This window comes from Mustelus asterias, chromosome 29 (genome assembly GCF_964213995.1).
Source record: "Mustelus asterias chromosome 29, sMusAst1.hap1.1, whole genome shotgun sequence".
Taxonomy (NCBI): domain Eukaryota; kingdom Metazoa; phylum Chordata; class Chondrichthyes; order Carcharhiniformes; family Triakidae; genus Mustelus; species Mustelus asterias.
Genome location: NC_135829.1, coordinates 5903140 through 5917018, shown reverse-complemented (window position 1 = coordinate 5917018; position 13879 = coordinate 5903140). Strand labels below are relative to the sequence as shown.

At 44.2% G+C, this 13879-nt stretch overlaps 1 protein-coding gene across 4 annotated transcripts in view; it reads left to right on the top strand.

Moving 5' to 3' along the window:
* Positions 1-13879, top strand: part of peak1 (pseudopodium-enriched atypical kinase 1) — a 239668-nt gene that overhangs the window by 54582 nt on the left and 171207 nt on the right. For all 4 annotated transcript variants that reach the window (XM_078199947.1, XM_078199944.1, XM_078199946.1 and 1 more), the window contains exon 2: positions 12007-12058. The gene's annotated coding sequence lies outside the window, so the exon portion shown is untranslated. The remainder of the gene's footprint in view (positions 1-12006; positions 12059-13879) is intronic.

The following is a 13879-nucleotide window of genomic DNA, read 5'->3' as shown; positions in this document are numbered from 1 at the left end:
CAGAGCTTCTGGCTCAGAGGCAGGGGCAGTACCCACTGTGCCATAAGACCTCCATCCTCAGTTGCACTATCTCATTTACTTGGTACTGCCAATGTTAGTATAAAGTGAATGAGGTAATTGATCTATGGATAAATCCCCAGGACCGGACAGGGTATTCCCACGGAACTTGAGGGAAGCTAGCGTTGAACTTGCAGGGGCCCTGGCAGACATATTTAAAATGTCAGTATTCACGGGGGAGGTGCCGGATGATTGGAGGGTGGCTCATGTTGTTCCGTTGTTTAAAAAAGGTTCCAAAAGAAATCCGGGAAATTATCGGCCAGTAAGTTTGACGTCGGTGGTGGGCAAGTTATTGGAAGGTGTGATAAGGGATAGGATCTACAAATATTTGGATAGACAGGGACTTATTAGGGAGAGTCAACATGGCTTTGTGCGTGGTAGGTCATGTTTGACCAATCTATTAGAGTTTTTCGAGGAGGTTACCAGGAAAGTGGATGAAGGGAAGGCGGTGGATGTTGTCTACCTGGATTTCAGCAAGGCCTTTGACAAGGTCCCTCATGGGAGGTTAGTTAGGAAGGTTCAGTCGCTAGGTATACATGGGGAGGTAGTAAATTGGATAAGACACTGGCTCAATGGAAGAACTGACTTCTTACTGTGTTTACCCCAGTCCAACGCCGGCATCTCCACATCATGACTACCATAGACACCGCAAACTGCCGGCTCCAAGTGGAGAGGATCGCCAAGAAGATCGCGCATATCGACACAGACATCAAGTTTCTACAAAGATGCAAGAAAGCAGACAAGATACCGAAAGGACTACAGATCACGAACCCACTCAGGTCAACCTATAACACAGACTACGCTGAGAGACTTTGCCGTCGCACCTCTCTCACCCTCCTCAACCACCTCATACACCAACTCTACAGCAAACGCCGCAGCCTGGAAACCAAGATCGAATCCATATTCTCAACTTGCGCTCAGGACGCAGACCAGCTGCGAAACTCTGCCAAGCAGACGAGACAAAGGAACTACACCATCTACATGCACACCAAGAACAGGAAACTTGAGAAACTCGGCATCACCACCAGCAGCAACCAAGCCTCCCCCTGTACCACAGTAGGAAACAGTCCCACTGCAGGGAAGTCCATTGTCAACTTGTCCGACTACACACTTCAACCAGATGAAATCGAAGTTCTCAGCCGAGGGCTTAATTTTTGCCCCACCACCAAAATAGACCCCATCAGTCTCGCAGCAGACACAGAGGAATTCATCAGGCGAATGAGGCTGAGGGAGTTCTTCCACAAACCCCAAGAGGCCAACAACGAACACAATGAGACAGCCAATGAACTGGAACAGCCGACAGAGAGATCCGCAGTGCATCCGAAGAGGAAAGAGTCGAATTGGACTCCTCCGGAAGGCCGCTGCCCTCGACTTGACATGTATGCCCAAGCCGTCAGGAGGTGCGTCAACACCAAATTCATCAGCCGCACTCACAAGACAGCCCCGAACATCACCCAAGCACAACGTAACGCCATCCACGCTCTCAAGACCAACCGCAACATTGTCATCAAACCAGCAGACAAAGGAGGGGCCATCGTCATACTGAACAGAACGGATTACTGCAAAGAAGTGTACCGACAACTCAACAACGAGGAACACTACAGACAGTTACCTGCAGATCCGACCAAAGAACACACCCGTCAACTCAACACTCTGATCAAGACCTTTGATCCGGACCTTCAGAACACCCTCCGTGCTCTCATCCCACGTACTCCCCGCGTTGGAGATCTCTACTGCCTCCCGAAGATGCACAAGGCAAACACACCCGGCCGTCCCATCGTATCGGGCAATGGGACCCTGTGCGAGAACCTCTCCGGCTATGTCGAGGGCATCCTGAAACCCATTGTACAAAGAACCCCCAGCTTTTGTCGCGACACGACGGACTTCCTACAGAAACTCGGCACACATGGAGCAGTTGAACCAGGAGCGCTCCTCGTCACAATGGATGTCTCAGCACTCTACACCAGCATCCCCCATGACGATGGCATTGCTGCAACGGCCTCAGTGCTCAGCGCCAACAACTGCCAGTTTCCAGATGCAATTTTACATCTCATCCGCTTCATCCTGGACCACAATATCTTCACCTTCAACAACCAGTTCTTCATCCAGACACACGGAACAGCCATGGGGACCAAATTTGCACCTCAATATGCCAACATCTTCATGCACAGGTTCGAACAAGACTTCTTCACCGCACGGGACCTTCAACCGGTGCTATACACTAGATACATCGATGACATTTTCTTCCTTTGGACTCATGGTGAACAATCACTGAAACAACTCTATGATGACATCAACAAGTTCCATCCCACCATCAGGCTCACCATAGACTACTCTCCGGAATCGGTTGCATTCTTGGACACGCGCATCTCCATTAAGGACGGTCACCTCAGCACCTCACTGTACCGCAAGCCCACGGATAACCTCACGATGCTCCACTTCTCCAGCTTCCACCCTAAACACGTTAAAGAAGCCATCCCCTACGGACAAGCCCTCCGTATACACAGGATCTGCTCGGATGAGGAGGATCGCAACAGACACCTCCAGACGCTGAAAGATGCCCTCATAAGAACAGGATATGGCGCTAGACTCATTGATCAACAGTTCCAACGCGCCACAGCGAAAAACCGCACCGACCTCCTCAGAAGACAAACACGGGACACAGTGGACAGAGTACCCTTCGTTGTCCAGTACTTCCCCGGAGCGGAGAAGCTACGGCATCTCCTCCGGAGCCTTCAACATGTCATTGATGAAGACGAACATCTCGCCAAGGCCATCCCCACACCCCCACTTCTTGCCTTCAAACAACCGCACAACCTCAAACAGACCATTGTCCGCAGCAAACTACCCAGCCTTCAGGAGAACAGTGACGAAGACACCACACAACCCTGCCACAGCAACCTCTGCAAGACGTGCCGGATCATCGACACAGATGCCATCATCTCACGTGAGAACACCATCCACCAGGTACACGGTACATACTCTTGCAACTCGGCCAACGTTGTCTACCTGATACGCTGCAAGAAAGGATGTCCCGAGGCATGGTACATTGGGGAAACTATGCAGACGCTGCGACAACGGATGAATGAACACCGCTCGACAATCACCAGGCAAGACTGTTCTCTTCCTGTTGGGGAGCACTTCAGCGGTCACGGGCATTCGGCCTCTGATATTCGGGTAAGCGTTCTCCAAGGCGGCCTTCGCGACACACGACAGCGCAGAGTCGCGGAGCAGAAACTGATAGCCAGGTTCCGCACACACAAGGACGGCCTCAACCGGGATATTGGGTTTATGTCACACTATTTCACATAAATATTTCTGCTTTTTTCCTCCTGAGTCTTTATCATGCGATCCTAGAATCAGAATTTATGTCACACTATTTGTAACTCCCACAGTTGCGTGGACCTGCAGAGTTTCACTGGCTGTCTTGTCTGGAGACAATACACATCTTTTTAGCCTGTCTTGATGCTCTCTCCACTCCCATTGTTTTGTTTCTTAAAGACTGGATTAGTTGTAAGTATTCGCATTCCAACCATTATTCATGTAAATTGAGTCTGTGTCTTATAAGTTCTGTTTGTGAACAGAATTCCCACTCACCTGAAGAAGGGGCTCAGAGCCTCGAAAGCTTGTGTGGCTTTTGCTACCAAATAAACCTGTTGGACTTTAACCTGGTGTTGTTAAACTTCTTTCAATGGAAGAAGCCAGAGAGTGGTTGTGGAGGATTGCTTCTCTGAGTGGAGGCCTGTGACTAGTGGTGTGCCGCAGGGATCGGTGTTGGGTCCATTGTTGTTTGTCATCTATATCAATGATCTGGATGATAATGTGGTAAATTGGATCAGCAAGTTTGCTGATACAAAGATTGGAGCTGTAGTAGACAGTGAGGAAGGTTTTCAAAGCTTGCAGAGGGATTTGGACCAACTAGAAAAATGGGCTGAAAAATGGCAAATGGAATTTAACGCAGACCAGTGTGAGATATTGCACTTTGGAAGGACAAACCAAAGAAGAACGGACAGGGTAAATGGTAGGACTCTGAAGAGTGCAGTTGAACAGAGGGATCTGGGAATACAGGTACAGAATTCCCTAAAAGTGACGTCACAGGTGGATAGGGTCGTAAAGAGTGCCTTTGGTACATTGGCCTTTATAAATCGGAGTATCGAGTATAAAAGTTGGAGTGTTATGGTAAGGTTATATAAGGCATTGGTGAGGCCGAATTTGGAGTATTGTGTACAGTTTTGGTCACCTAGTTACAGGAAGGATGTAAATAAGATTGAAAGAGTGCAGAGAAGGTTCACAAGGATGTTGCCGGTACTTGAGAAGCTGAGTTACAGAGAGAGATTGAATAGGTTGGGACTTTATTCCCTGGAGCGTAGAAGATTGAGGGGAGATTTGATAGAGGTGTATAAGATTTTGATGGATATAGATAGAGCGAATGCAAGCAGGCTTTTTCCGCTGAGGCTAGGGGAGAAAAAAACCAGAGGGCATGTGTTAAGGGTGAAAGGAGAAAAGTTTAAAGGGAATATTAGGGGGGGCTTCTTCACGCAGAGAGTGGTGGGAGTGTGGAATGAGCTGCCGGATAAAGTGGTAAATGCGGGGTCACTTTTAACATTTAAGAAAAACCTGGACGGGTTCATGGATGAGAGGGGTGTGGAGGGATATGGTCCAAGTGCAGGTCAGTGGGACTAGGCATAAAATGGTTCGGCACAGACAAGAAGGGCCAAAAGGCCTGTTTCTGAGCTGTTATTTTCTATGGTTCTATGGGTAATGATATTCTCAACAGAATTCCATTTCCAACTGCTGGGCGGTGAGTTAGCCAGTGGATCCACTCACCTAATGGAGGAGCAGTGCTCCGAAAGCTCGTGATTCCAAATAAACCTGTTGGACTTTAACCTGGTGTTGTGAGACTTCTTACTCTATCTTTTACTCTCATTCTATGCTTTTAAAACTCTATTCTATTTTCTATGACTGTAACGCTGCATTCTGCACCCTCTCCTTTCCTTCTCTATAAACAGTATGCTTTGTATAGTGCGCAAGAAACAATACTTTTCACTATATACTGATGCATGTAACAATAATAAATCAAATCAAAGTTGAGAGATTACAGATAAAACCATAAGAGAAAGCTGCAGCAATTTAGTTTCCATTTGAGAAGTAATTGCTTGCTACCATTATCTTTTAGATTACCCTGTGAAATTATATATCAGGGATGATTTGATTTCCTCCATTATGTATAATAAATATATCACGTTTGATAATCCAGGCTCTTGTAAGTAGAGCAGAAAGTGGGAGAAGAGTTGATAGTCAAAGACAGACAAAAGAACCCAGGCAGAAATCAGTCCAAAGATGTGCGGGTTAGGTTGATTGGCCATGCTAAAATAGCCCCTTAGTGTCCTGGGATGTGTAGGTTAGAGGGATTAGTGGGTAAATATGTAGGGATATGGGGGTAGGGCCTGGGTGGGATTGTGGTCGGTGCAGACTCGATGGGCCGAATGGCCTCTTTCTGTGCTGTAGGGTTTCTAAGATTCTCAGAAGATGGGGGGGAAAAGTTACTCAACAAGTTGTTGTGATCTGGAATATAATACCTGGTGGAAGCAGATTGATTTTCAAAATAAGGAAATGCCTGTTGGGGTTTTGGGGAAAGGGTGGGGGAGTGGAACTAATTGGAAAACTAGCAAAGAGCTGGCACAGCAAAATGGACTAAATTACCTCCTGTGATTTATCATTCAGTGATACTATTCCTTTCAGAATATTTGTGTTTTTTACTGCAATTCGTGCCATGCAATCCACATCTGCACTTTTTTGAAAATTTATTGTGGGGCTTTATGTTGTAATTTATAGAATTCAGATCCCTTTATAGACAAAGAACAACAACAAAGAACAAAGAACAATACAGCACAGGAACAGGCCCTTCGGCCCTCCAAGCCCGCGCCGCTCCCCGGTCCAGGATTGAATCCTGAATCCAGGATCCCCGCCCAATTTTCCAGCCTATCTACATCCTAATATCCTATCCACCGAGCTGTCCCTCACAGCTACGATGCTTTGTTCATCATAACCTATTAACTCACCCCCACCCCCCCATTCCAGACCATGTGATCTCCAGGGAGAGGCGAAAACCCAGAGTGAAAACCCCAGGGCCAATATGGGGAAAATAAAATCTGGGAAATTCCTCTCCGACCCCCTGAGGCGATCGAAACGAGTCCAGGAGATCACACTGGCCCTGATCAGAAAATGCTTCCCAACCCTATTCATTTCCACTTCTGCTTTACGAACACCATCTGAATTCCCTGCCCCCGAGACAGGTTCCCAACTATCCGCAGTCTCGCTCTGTACTGGCACCAGCAAGATGATCATAGAATGAAGCCTTGAAACGAGAAACAAAGAACAATTAGCCCGCGCCGCTCCCTGGTCCAAACTAGACCACTCTTTTGTATCCCTCCATTCCCACTCCGTTCATATAGCTGTCTAGATAAGTCTTAAACGTTCCCAGTGTGTCCGCCTCCACCACCTTGCCCGGCAACACATTCCAGGCCCCCACGACCCTCTATAAATAACGACCACGTTATATAAATATCTGTATTGTAAAATCATACAGCAAGGAGAATTCCTATTGTACTTTTTCCAGTCCTTTCCCCATAGCCTTATATTTTTTTTCCTTTTCAAGTACATATCTAATGTCTAATTCCCTTTTTAAAGTTACTATTGATTTTACTTTCATCATCTTTTCAGGCCATGCGTTCCAAGTCACTTTAACTCACTGCATTTAAAAATAATTCTGCTCATCTTTGCTCCAGTTCTTTCCCCAATTATCTTCAATCTCGGGGAGGCAAGGTGGCACAGTGTTTAGCACTACTGCCTCACAGCGCCAGGGACCTGGGTTCAATTCTGGCCTTCGGTGACTGTCTGTATGGAGTTTGTATGTTCTCCCCATGTCTGCGTGGGTTTCCTCCATGCTCTGGTTTCCTCCTATGGTCAAAAAATGTGCAGGTTAGGTGGATTGGCCATGCTGAAATGCCCCTTAGTGTCCCGAGATGCATAGGTCAGATGGGATTTGCCATGGTAAATGTGGGATTACAGGGATAGGGTGGAGGAGAGGGCCTGGGTAAGATGCTCTGTCAGAGAGCTGTTGCCGACGCGATGGGCTGAATGGCCTCTTCTGCACTGTCGGGATTCTGTGATGGTGAATCTGTCTCTCCTGATTTCAAATCCTCCTGCCAATGTAAATAGATTCTCCCTTTCTACTTCACCAAAACTCATTCTAATTTTGAACATAGCTATTAAATGCCCCCTTACTCATCTTTGCTCTAAGGCAAATAATTCTAGCTTCTCTAGACTCAATGCATAACTGAGCTCCCTTATCCTGAAACCATTCAGTTAAATCTCTGCATCCACGCCAAAGTCTTGACTTCCTTCCTAAAGTGTGATATCCAGAATTGGACACACTAACCCAGCTGAGAGTTAATCAGTATTCTAAAGGTTGAACATTACTTCCTTGCTCTTGTACCATCTGCTTCTATAAAGAGGAGGATTCCAATTATTTTTCAAGCAACATGCCACTTTGAAAGGAAAAAAATGTGGTAGTTCCCCATAACACCTCTACCTATCTGAGTCAGCTTGCCGTCCAATCAGCTCCTTTTTCTCATGCAGTTTAAATTTGGTTTTCTTGTGTTTGTCCTGATGAGTGCAAGGCAAAAAGCTTTGACAACATATTGTTTTTTCCCAGCAATATTCAACTCTGTCCCATCAACTGTCTTTTGTATGTGACCCCCCTTCCATCACTCTGTTCCTGCATTCTCTTTGAAAGTGTGCAATTTAGTTTCTATTCCCTCTCTTCATTCTCGTTTCTAAATTGTGTCCATATCATTTAATCACTTGTGATTTCTTTGAATGTTCTGTGCTTTGCCGGTAAGCTGCTGCTTGATGTTTCCTAATTCCTGCAAGCTTTCTAGTTAAATGGACAGTAGAACTTCTATGCGTCAGTTGTTCTGATAAAGAAATTTGTTTCCTGTAACCTTGAGTTTGCAGCGCTGATTGATTGATTGTGGCTGGATTTATGGACAAAAAATGTGCAGCAGGGTGGATTGAACATTTTAAACAACACAGAGACATGACTCACGAGCATGAGGGTGCCTGGCACCAGCTGCTTTACAGTGTCCTTTTCTCTATGATACTGCCCCTTTAGTTGAGAAAATCCTGTGGATTAATCAAACTATCATTGCTCATTCAGTCGGTCTGATTAGAATTGGTGTTTCAGCTCAGCCATTTTCAATATGGTACAGCAGTGAATTGTGACGCCAATCCTGATCACCTGATAACTTGTCCAGATTTGTGTCACTTGTAGAATCATAGAATCCCACAGTGCAGAAAGAAGCCATTCGGCCCATCGAGTCTGCACCAACCACAATCCCACCCAGGCCCTATCCACATATCCCTACATATTTACCCACTAACCCCTCTAACCTATGCATCCCGGGACACTAAGGGGCAATTTAGAATGGCCAATCAACTTAGCCCGCACATCTTTGGACTTGTAACTGTTGTTTAAAAATTATATTATGCAACTTTTTAGAATTTCCTTTAGGAGTTTCTGTTAATTTTAAAGGCTTGTACAATTTCACATATAAATACAAAATGTGAGCACCAGCGTGATTCAAAAATCATAAACACGAACATTAATTGTACCTGTATATAATGTGTATATTGACATCTAAACCTAATCAGAATATGTGTACTGGGATTGACTTTAGAAGTATAGTACTTTGTTTTCATGGGTCTTGGGGGGGGGGGGGTGTTTTCATGGGTCTTGGGAGATTTATTATAATAGGGTTCCCAGTGTTGAATGTCAAGAATCCCATGACATCATTGGTGGGTGGGGGAGGCTACAATTGCGTCATGCCTTTACGTTGGCATGAAGCACCACTTGGACACCTTGGATTTTCACAAGTAATCCACTTGGATTTTCTGCTCTCGTTGCCATTCACTCGATGCAAACGGGAGTGCAACATCCTGGCCGACAGCTTTGTTTTGTTGTTTTTGTGCCATAATGGTGGTGCACACTCAGCTGAAAACCTTTTTGTATTGGATGGAATTAAAAGAAAAAAATGATGAGGCTAATTTGAACATGCCCTGCCACTGCCCTGCTGGGATTACTTAGTGCAGCATAAATTAGAGATCAGACCTCAATTCTGGTGCTCTTTCAGGTCCAGTTCTATCCTCTGCTGTATATTTTCCAGTTGAATCACCCTCAGTTCAAACTGGAGTGTTAAAATATAGGCTTTTCCCATGATTTTCCCACATCCGAGTTCCTGTTCAATGCTAAGCCAGAGTAGAAGTCAGCAAAATAACTTTTCCTTTGCATACTGCCAGACGCTTAAGTTACTTGGCACAGTGACGACTTGGAATCTCTTCATTCTGTCTCCTTAAGGAAGCTGTGTGAAACAGGGAGACTGAAACTGCAAAATGATACATGCATAATAATTGGGTACAAAGGTTATCACTGCAGCAAATGTTGAATGCTCTAGAGCACTAACATTTTCTGCTGCCTGATTTGGTAGCACTTTAATAGTTCACCTAAGAGGCCATCTTGCATATGTGAGCCACAATGCCAACATCCATGGACCAACAGCTGAGTAGTTTTCATGGGTCTTGCACTGAATTACTGTAAGGACTTATCATTGAAAAAAAAAGACACCTAAAGGCTCAGTAGGTAATTGTTCCTCCTAACATCACTTGTGGTAATGAGACCATAAGATGTAGGAACAGAAGCAGGCCACTCGGCCCATTGAATGTGCTCTGCCATTCAATGAGATCATGACTGATCTGTTATAACCCGAAACTCCACTTCCCCACCTTATCCCCACCCTTGATTTCCCTTCCTGATTTAAAAACCTGTCATGTTCCGAAGAACGCTGTATCTACATAAGCGTTTATATAAATAGACAATAGCTTCATTTCTTTGTGGTGGTGCATACTCGGCAGAAAACCTATTTGTACTCGAGGCAACTAAAAGAACAAAATAGATACATGAAAATGTATACTTTAATATCACTGTTTATAATCCCAAATTGAAATTACACTTCATTGATCAAGTTCACATCAGTATTATATGCCTCACCAGAGATAAGCTTTCCTGGCTCCCCAGTAGCTCAGAAATGTTAAGTGTTGAACTAACGAACCAGCAACTCTTAAAATCTGTTCCCAGATCTATGTTGAATTAACTGATCTCAACTGGGATAGTGATTGAGGTGCTATCACTGGCTTTGACTCCACTAGGGTAGGGACACAAAAGGGTTCATCTCCTTGTACTTGAAAATGCATTAGTATGAAGATTGAATCAGGACATGCTTGGACTCTGAGGTGATGTTCCTTTTGACCAGACTCTTCAAAGGTTGTGATAGTGTCTTGGTTATGGTACTGAACAGGCAACGTAGAGATTCGGAGTTCAAATTCCATGAATGGGGTAGGTTGGGGCTGTCAGTTGAAAAGCTGGATGGTGGAGCTGCCAGCCTGCTGTAAAACTCTGACTGTGTCATTCACCGAGAGAACCGGCCCCAGTCTAGCCAACATGTGACACCAGTTCCACACTGCATCTTTCATCTTAATGCCACATATTTATTATTCAGTAAAATGAAGGAGATAATCATTGACTTCAGGAAGCGTAATGGAGGACATGCCCCTGTCGACATCAATGGGGATGCCGTGGAAATGTTCGAGAGCTTCAAGTTCTGGTCCCTCCACGCCAATGCTATAGTTAAAAAAAAAAGCCCACCAATGCCTCTACTTTCTCAGGCAGCTAAGGAAATTTGGTATGTCTGCCTCAATTCTCACCAACTTTTACAGATGCATCATAGGAAGCATTCTTTCTGGTTGTATCACAGCTTGGTATGACTCCTGCTCTGACCAAGACCGCAAGAAACTACAAAGGATTGTGAACTAAGCCCAGTCCATCACACAAACCAGTCTCCCATCCATTGACACTGTCTACACTCCCCACTTCCTTGGAAAAGCAGCCCAGATGTACTCTCTTCCACTTTCTTCTGTCGGGAAGAAGATACAAAAGCCTGAGGTCACGTACCAACCGACTCAAGAACAGCTCTTCCCTGCTACCATCAGAATTTTGAATGGACCAATCATACATTAAGTTGATCTTTCTCTGCACCCTAGCTATGACTGTAACACTATATTCTACACCCTCTCCTTTCCTTCTCTATGAACAGTATACTTTGTCTGTATGGCATGCAAGAAACAATACTTTTCACTGTATACTAATACGTCTGAAACAATAAATCAAATCAAAAAAGATAGCCCACCACCACTTTCACAGGGTAAGTAATTATTGGTAGTGAGTGTGTAGTCTTGCTAGTGTCACCCACAACCTGAGAACCAAATTATTAAAAAAATACCTCTGTCAAAGTGTTTTAGTATTGGATCATTGGCTTCTGTGAAGCTGTGACCAAGCTATCACCAATATCTTAATTTGAAATGGAGACATGTGAACAAGGAGGGGGAGTAGGCCCCTTGTGCCCGCCCTGCCATTAAATAAGACCAGGCTAGTCTGATAGTAAACTCAAATCTGTATCACGCCTACCCCCAATAACCTCCGGTGGGAGGTGAGTGGAAAAGGATGTTTTAAAAGATTTTTAAATGAATTACTGTGGAATAATGGACTTGGAAGTGAATCTAGATGGAACATGAATCATAAAATTGAATCATTCTCTTACACAGCAGAGGCGAAGACCATTTGGACCATTGTGCCTCTGCAAGCTTTTTGAAAATACTGTCAAACTAGTTCTAACCTCCTGTTCTTTCCCATAGCCTGACAATTTTCTTCCCTTCAATGAATATAAGTATATAATTCCCTTTTGAAAGATGTTAGTAATTCTGAGTTCTCTTTCAGTATTTTTGGTAATTGTGTAACTTCTTGCACTTACTCAAAATTATATTTTCACTCCATAGATTCATTGCTCGAGATCGCCACAAGAAAAGACTTTCCTGTAAGAAGGTTGGAGTAAGTATATTAAATTGACTAAAAATAGAAAGGAAAATCCTAATGTTCCTAATCTCAATTTTGGTTTCAGAAGCTGACGGGCTCCTAAGCTCAGATACATGATGCTTTGTGATTTAATGTTTCTTTGTCTCTTATGCAACTTGGGGCAATTGAATTGCCTTTCTTTCCTCTTTGGAAGGAACACAAAATACCAATCCGTATTCGTCATCCCAAATCATTCGAGAGCAATGAAGTGATATTCAAACTTTGTGACTGCACTACTGTTTAGGGAATGTGCTAACTCAAGTGGAGATAATTTCATGTGCCACCTGATATTGTAACAGCAACCCTTAGTATGACCGAGTAGTTAAATAAAAAGTGTGCAAGCTCTCTCATTTTTTTTAAGTTTGTTTACTAGTGTCACAAGTAGGCTTACATTAACACTGCAGTTAAGTTACTGCAAAAATCCGGTGCCTGTTTGGGTACACCGAGGGAGAATTTAGCATGTCCGATGCACCTAACCAACATGTCTTTCGGACCGTGGGAGGAAACCGGAGCACGCAGACACAAGGAGAACGTGCAAACTCTGGACAGACAGTGACCCAAGCCAGAGATTGAACCTGGGTCCCTGGCACTGTGAGGCAGCAATGCTATCCGCTGCTTTAGTGATTAAGTATAGATTAAATATGTGTCAATACATTAATTCGAAGCAAAATAAGGAAGAGCAGGAGGTCACATGATGCGAGTGTGGGAATAACTGTGTTTCCTGTGAGCTCTAATGCTACTCAGCCAGAAATCCTTCCATTTATTGCACTCATGCAGCTCGTACGCCGCTAATTTGGGAGTGCAAACTCCATATTATGTCCGTGGAAGATTTTTGGTTAAACTTTGCTGACAAAAATGCCGAGAAATATTATGAAAACCAACGTCAGCAGAGAGCAGTCAGAGGCAACTGGGATGGAGTTGATTATTTAGCTGTTTTCTAGTAAATTAGACTTGTCTGTACCCTTACAGAAACACCAGTTTCCAATTAACGATCCTTTAAACCCAAAATAAAAGGAACACACATCAAAGCAGACAATCCCAAATCATTGACTTCTCGGGGTTTTCCTCACTGGGTGTGAGGCCTTGTTGGACTACGTCAACTTGCCTTCCATTATTAAACCAAGGAGCCATTAAATGTAATGTGAAGAGAAAGAGGTGTCCCCGCTCCCAAAAATTCCTGACGACCAAAGATTGTACTTAAATGCCCCCATTTCTAAGTGGGCATTGAGGAATCTTCGGTTTGGTAAGGCTCCAGGCCCTGATAAGGAATTCAAAGACATGCTAATAGTACCTCTGGTATGTATAACCGTTCATTTGAAGCAGGACACTTGCCTCAGTCGCTTAGTGAAATGAATATCTCTTTAATTTTGAAGGCAGGCAAGAATCCAGAAAGTTCATCCCATAGACCAGTCTCTCTTTTTTAAATTTAGATTTGTAATTGGTGTCTAAATTATTGGTGTTGCATCGAGAAAACATTCTTCCCTTGACTAGCTAAGGTGATCGGGCTGGGTTTCTAAGAGGTCCAAATTCATGCAATAATGTCAGGAGATCATTAAATATCATTTGGGTTTCTCAAAGATAGCCTGCTGATTTCACTGGATGCGGAGAAAGCATTTGATCAGATAGAATGGAACTATTTATTCTCTACGCTGCAGAAATTTGGGCTCACAGGGTAATTTGTTAAGCGGATACAAGTGCTTTATAAAACCCACTTGCAGCAGTTCCCACTGACAACTATAGATCTAATAATTTTAATCTTCAGCAGGTAGGGTTGCCCACTATTGCCGCTGTTGTTTG